Source organism: Caretta caretta, chromosome 3 (assembly GCF_965140235.1).
Source record: "Caretta caretta isolate rCarCar2 chromosome 3, rCarCar1.hap1, whole genome shotgun sequence".
NCBI classification, from domain to species: domain Eukaryota; kingdom Metazoa; phylum Chordata; order Testudines; family Cheloniidae; genus Caretta; species Caretta caretta.
In genome coordinates, this window is record NC_134208.1 from 12212200 (window position 1) to 12219013 (window position 6814).

A 6814-nucleotide genomic window follows, 5' to 3' on the forward strand; every position below is an offset into this window, starting at 1 on the left:
GCCCCCGCGCTAGGGCCCCTTCCACCTGCTGGGCTGGGGGTCCCCTGCCCCCCTGCCAGGGCCCCTTCCACCTGCTGGGCTGGCGGTCCCTGCCCCCCTGCCAGGGCCCCTTCCACCTGCTGGGCTGGGGGGTCCCTGCCCCCCTGCCAGGGCCCCTTCCACCTGCTGGGCTGGGGGTCCCTGCCCCCGCGCTAGGGCCCCTTCCACCTGCTGGGCTGGGGGTCCCCTGCCCCCCTGCCAGGGCCCCTTCCACCTGCTGGGCTGGGAGCCCCCTGCCCCCGCGCTAGGGCCCCTTCCACCTGCTGGGCTGGGGGTCCCCTGCCCCCCTGCCAGGGCCCCTTCCACCTGCTGGGCTGGGGGGTCCCCTGCCCCCGCGCTAGGGCCCCTTCCACCTGCTGGGCTGGGGGTCCCTGCCCCCCTGCCAGGGCCCCTTCCACCTGCTGGGCTGGGGGTCCCCTGCCCCCCTGCCAGGGCCCCTTCCACCTGCTGGGCTGGGAGCCCCCTGCCCCCACGCTAGGGCCCCTTCCACCTGCTGGACTGGGGGTCCCGAGCCCCTTCCACCTGCTGGGCTGGCGGGGGTCACACACCCTGGGCCGGCCAGCCCTCTGCCCCACTGGGAGTGTGCACCAGGTCCCCGCCACCTGCCAAGCTATGGGGGAGGTCATGCTACCGCGGAGTAAGCGGAGTCGGGAGCGGGGGATAGTTCCACTGTTATGAGGCACTTTCCTGGCTTATACACAACCCCGGTGAAATGGGCTAGTAAAAGGATCTGAGTCCTCGCTGCCACTTCCTTTACCCAGAGGCCTGCCTGACCTCGAGGACTCCCACTCTCCTGTGTGGTCCTCGTAACCCCGACAAGCCTGGGCCCAGGATTCTTGAGGGACTGAACCCCCAACCTTGGTGTGGTCACTTAGGGCAGGGGCTAGGGTGTCCCCACTCCTGGGTGCTCTCTCCGCTCTGGACGCTTCCCTGGCTCACTGATCATTACATATAGTTCAAGCAAATACAATTTATTAAACAGCAACCAATTTTAAAAAAAAAAGGAAAAATGGGAAAGGTTAAAGGAAAACACATCGCCCCGCTCTGTGGCATGAGGATATCACACCCAGCCATCTCTGGAACATAAGGGCAGTTCATAGTTTGTTCCTCAGATGTGCCAGGCCTCCCTTCCAGGCCCTGGCTGTGCTGTAAGGATACTGTGGGGTCGGACACTTGCTCTCGCGGTGGCCACGCGCCTTCAGGCTCTAGGTGGGAGAGTCCTTCTTCCCAGCTTTCCCTTCCCTTCCCCCCCGTCGTGGTTATGATCCCCTCCAGGTTTGGCCTGCAAGGCCTCTTGGCTGGGGGTGTCTCCATCTGCGGGGCCCGCTGCCCAGGGTCCTCCCTCGTTTTCCCCCCACTGCTCACTACACCTGGCGCCAGACTGGTCCAGCCCCAGCACTGCTGCTGCTCCACCCCCGGTGCAGCTCCCTGGCTGCTCCTCTGGCCCCTCTAGATCTGTTTGCTGAAGCTCTGCTCCCAGCACAGCTGCCTGGGCTGCTTCTCTGGCCCCTCTGGCTCTGGCTGGTGTGGCTCTACTCCCAGCACAGATCTGCTCCCTAGGCTGCTTCTCTGGACCCTCTGGCTTTGGCTGGTGAGGCTCTGTTCCCCAGGTGAGTCCAGGTTCCTGCTCTCTCCTTAGCTCGGCACAACCCTGGCCCATGCAGGCAGCTCTAGCTCACACAGGATGGGACCCCTGGCCTCCTCACTCCCTCATTAGCCTGCCCACCCTGTCAATCAGGCTGATCTGGAGCGTTGGCCTCTCCGCATTGTCCCTGGTTTCCCATCGACCCTTCCCCTTACTTTTGGTACTGGGAGTTGTCCAACCAAACACCACCCCGCACTAAGTTTTAGTAAGGGGGCAACAGTCCCCTTACACAGGCAGCATTGCAGCCACACACTGTGGGCTGGCCAGCGCCTCTGTCCTGTTGACACCCTACCCATTCCTCCCAAACCAGGACCCAGTGCTGCCAACTCTCATGACTTTGTCTTGAGTCTCATGATAATTATTGTTTTCCTTAAAGTCCCCACTCCTAGAGTCAAGGGGACAGGTGATGATTTCAGCCTTCATTCTTAAAGAAAAGGCATATTTCTAGCCTGTGTGGCTGCAGAGACAGTTTCAAAATGTGGGCCCAGTGCACCCTAAAGGCTCAGAAAGCAAATCAAAACACCAAATCTAATATTTTTACATAATCTTATGATTTTTAGTGAGCCTGACTCATGATTAGGGCCCCACCAAATCCACAGCCATGAAAAATGCATCACGGACCGTGAAATCTGGTCTCCCCCACCTCGAAATCTGGTCTTTTGTGTGCTTTTACCCTGTACTATACAGATTTCATGGGGGACACCAGCGTTTCTCAAATTGGGGCTCCTGACCCAAAAGGGAGTTACAAGGTTATTTTAGGAGGGGGGTGTCACAGTACTGCCATCCTTACTTCTGCACTGCTGCCTTCAGAGCTGGGTGGCCAGAGAGCGGCGGCTGCTGGCCAGGCGCCCAGCTCTGAAGGCAGCACCCTGCCAGCAGCAGCGCAGAACTAAGGGTGGCAATACCAGACCATGCTACCCTGAAAGCAGCGCCACGGCCAGCAGCTGTGCAGAAGAAAGAGTAGCAGTACCGCAACACCCCCCCCCACACACACACACACACACAACTCCTTTTTGGGTCAGGATCCCTACAATTACAAAACCGTGAAATATCAGATTTAAATAGCTGAAATCATGAAATTTACAATTTTTAAAATCCTCTGACCATGAAATTGACCAAAATAGACCCTGAATTTGGTAGGGCCCTACTCATGATTTTTGAACGTTTGGGGCTGGCCATACTGAGGGCCATTCCAGAACCTCCCCCCCATTTCACACACTCTCTTCATCCCCAAACAGCATCTATGCAGGAGTGGCCAGCTCTTAAACGGGGACAGCTGTGGCGTGGGTAGGGCCAAGGGGGTGCATCCAGGAGGGGTTTGTTATCTAGGGTAACAGCCTTCCATGTCCCATACACACACAAAGTGAGGGGTCAGGCTGGCTTGGGGCCTCCTCTGGAGGGGCAGGGGTTGGTGGGGAAAGCCCCTCCAGAGGGCTGGAAAGCCCCTCCAGAGGGTGAGGGTGGGGAGGGCCAAGTGACAACATGCAACCGTTCTGCCTGGGAAGGTTCTGGGAAGTGCACAAGCCCACAGCCTGCCTGTCGTCCGTGTCACCATAGCAGTCAGCTAATGGCTCCTGCAGGTGGCTAGGCTGCAAAGGGTTAGAAAACCCAGACAAAATATAACAGGGACACTAGGGCAGGACTGGGACATTCCTGTTTTTCAAGGACACAGGGTCACCTTAATGGTCCGCCCGCAAAACCTGAGAAGGCCCACGCCATTGCTCTAATAGTGCAAATAACTAATAAAATGCAGAGACACTTAGAAATGCTTCTTACTGAGCTGCACTTCATGTATCTTTATCTACTGCCTAGTGTCCTTCTCGCTGTAAAACCCACCCTGGCCTGTGTTACAGCAAAAGATCAAACACTGTGACGGAAAGGAAGGATTTTCTGCTATGTATGATTTTGTACCATAAATAAAACATTCAGGGGGGAGGGGAATGGCAGGTTGACTTTTAAAAAACAATCTGGCTCCTGTATCTTTCATGCCATTGTCCCTTAATTCCTTGGAAGGCCGGTGGCCACCTGAACTGTGCACCATCGTTTTTTTCACAACATCAAGGCGGCAGCAGGAGCTATCTGTCTGTCCATCTTCCTCAAATATTTCAAGGCACCTATCACCGTGATATTTAGGCCTGGGACAATTAAAGGTAGCATTAAATGGGCACAAAAGGGCTCTGGTCTCTCCTCCTTCCACCATTACCATGTGCCCCCCACTCCTTCCCCCTCGTCCTTTATTCTCCTCCTCCAACTGCTCTTCTCTCGCCTGAGACATCTTTCTTTTCTGAGAACACTCAGATCCTCCTGCTTTCAAATCACAGGGTCTACCTGAGCCACAGGAGAATCACCATTCACCTTTAGCACTACAGACTCTATGACACACCACTGAGCAGTTCCAATTGCCATTCTACAGCAGTAATATGGATACACACTGACCACTTCATTGAGATATTCAGGAGCACATTGTCAGCCACAGGAACAATGGGTTTGCTGCATTATCTTGTACACAGCTGTTGTTTATGTTGCAAGTATACATCATAATATGCCACGGGGTAAGTGACTGCTGGACCACTGCGACTTAACATTTCCTAAACCGGGCCTGGTTCTGTTCCTATTACAGACAAAACTCTCATTGGCTTCAAAGGGAGCTGGGATCAGACTCTGGTGAATTTTAACTGTGAGCTTTACATTTTACCCTGAGGTTTGTTCCCTTCTTCTGCACATAATTTTTATCTCCTTTAAAAAGATGCAGTAACAAGGGAGTGGAGAGACCTTCAAAGAAGATGGTTGTGAAGAAAGCACTCCTCCATCCCCAAATCCTTGAAGCAACAGACAGCGGAGGTGTGGATCAGTCAGCAAAGGGAATTATTTTCCTGCTGCCTTTCTTTATCAGAAAACTACAACAAAGGCCACGCTGTAGCGTGCGAGCGGGCAGTGGGACGCGGAGTTCTGCAAATGGAGGTCGGGCAGGGAGAGACACAACCCTGGCCCTCGAGTGGGAGAGAGAGAAGAAACCAGCTGTGGTGAGATAAAGGGGGCGGATGAGCTTGGAAAGTAAAATGATAGATTCAAGGCCAACTGGTGCTGAAAGAGAGGAGATTAAAGAGAGGCACAACCAGCCGCTGGGCCTAAGCTATCACGCTAATGTACTTATCCCCATGTGAGCACCTCACAATCTCAAATGGATTTATCCTCACCATACCCCTGGGAGGCAGGGTAATGCTATTATCCCATTGTACAGATGGGGAAGTGAAACACAAAGGCCCAGATTCTCAAGTCAAGATTTAGACTCCTACCTCCATTCATGTCAATGAAAATTAGGAGCCCAAATACCTTTGAGGAGCTGGGCGTAAATGCCTTTCCCCCGGCCATATAGGAAAGCTGCCGCAGAGCTGGAACCTGTGCTCACCTGGTGGTGAGTCAGTTAATCCCTTCTTGCCCCATGCTCCCAAAACATTCCTATCAGGTATTCTGGGAGGAGTGGGACGGTTCAGAAAAACCATTTAATGACTGCAGTAAAGCACAAAAGAGGAAAAATGGTCCTGTGGGTAAGGCACCGGCTTGGGACTCCGGACAGCTGGAGTCAGTTCCTGCCTCTACCCTTTGTGTCCTGAATCAATCTTCCTGTGCCTCAGTACCGTATCTGTAAAATGGGGATAGTAATGCCTCCTTTGTCTCTCTCGTCTATTCAGATTTTAAGCTTTTTGGAGCAGGGACTTAGAATGTGTTTGTACAGCACCTAACACCCTGGGACACAGATCCTGATTGGAGTCGCTAGCTCGTCCAGTCACACAGCTACTGAGTAACACTACAAAGAGGTCAGACCTGGTGAACATTCAAGCCACAAAAGGAGTGAGTAGGCTTCCCACATGAGCTACTTCACTATGTTCCATTGGCTGGTGCTGCATGGGGTTAATTTAACAGCAGCCACCCTGTGATGTACCATGACCTTGTTTCCCCTTCTGTGAGCAAATCCCTACTAGCTGATAGCCAGGTAATGGGAAGGAGTGATTTTTAGTGCTTTCTTATTTCCATCTAGGGGCATTTTCTGTTAGAGTGATAGAAAGTCTGTCTTATCCAACCTCAGCCAGAACAAAGCAAAGAGCTGTGAGGTCCTGGACATTGGAGATGGCTGCACTGTTTAAGACCACAAGGAAGGGCTTTGGAGTTGTAAGCTTCAGGTTTAAAACACTTATGGCCTGATTTTCAGAGGCAATGAACATCCACAACTTTCACTGAAGTCAATGGGAGCTCCAGGCAGTGATGGACATTGGTCCAGCTGGGACACAGGGAATGAAATTTTCTCCTTTAATGGGCTAGTTGGCTGTGGAAAAATAAAATGAAGCCAGCATAATTTAAACCCATTTCCCAACCCCTGGCCTAGTTAATGCATGTTAACAAGAAGCTTCAGGAATAAGACCAGATAACACTTTTGAGTCACGGCGGATGCTCATTACTGCAGTATCTGGGTGCCCCAGGTGAAAAGTTATGCATTCAATAAAATCTTCCCCACTCCTATTAATAATGCCAGAAGATATTAAAAAAACCCCAAACTTTAAACCTCACTGTAATTTTCCCCCTTGATGTTGTTTCACTCTTTGCACTTCACTCAGTTTGGGCTGGGTTAGTCAAGTCCACTTTTTTTCTATTTACAGTCAGTTTCAGGTTTTCATGCAGCTGTTTCTAATATCACTGAGATGTATAAATAAAAAACAATCTCTCCTCTCTGCATCCCAAAAATCCCTATCATCGATTTTTTTTAAATCCTTTATTCTGTTTTGTAAATTTCCCATCCCCTCAATTTTGTATTTTTCAAACATTTAAGATTTGAGCCTAAACTGCCCATTTAAAAGCTTGACTTTGTAACTTCCATGACGGATAACACTTTAAAGAAAGGAATCCCCTGCACTGGAATACATCTGTTAAATAAGAAGTATCCACACTGCACGGAGTTGATACCGACTCAAATTCAATCTTTTTTTTTCCCCTTAGATCATTTGGAAGTTGTTGTTTTTTCTGTTTAAATAGTTTCCTCTTTATTGTAGGATCTGGGAGGAGGGCAGTTATGCAGATACTGCATTCGTGGGAAGCATGCTTTCTGCTGCTGAGGGTGAGGAAATCTTGCCATCT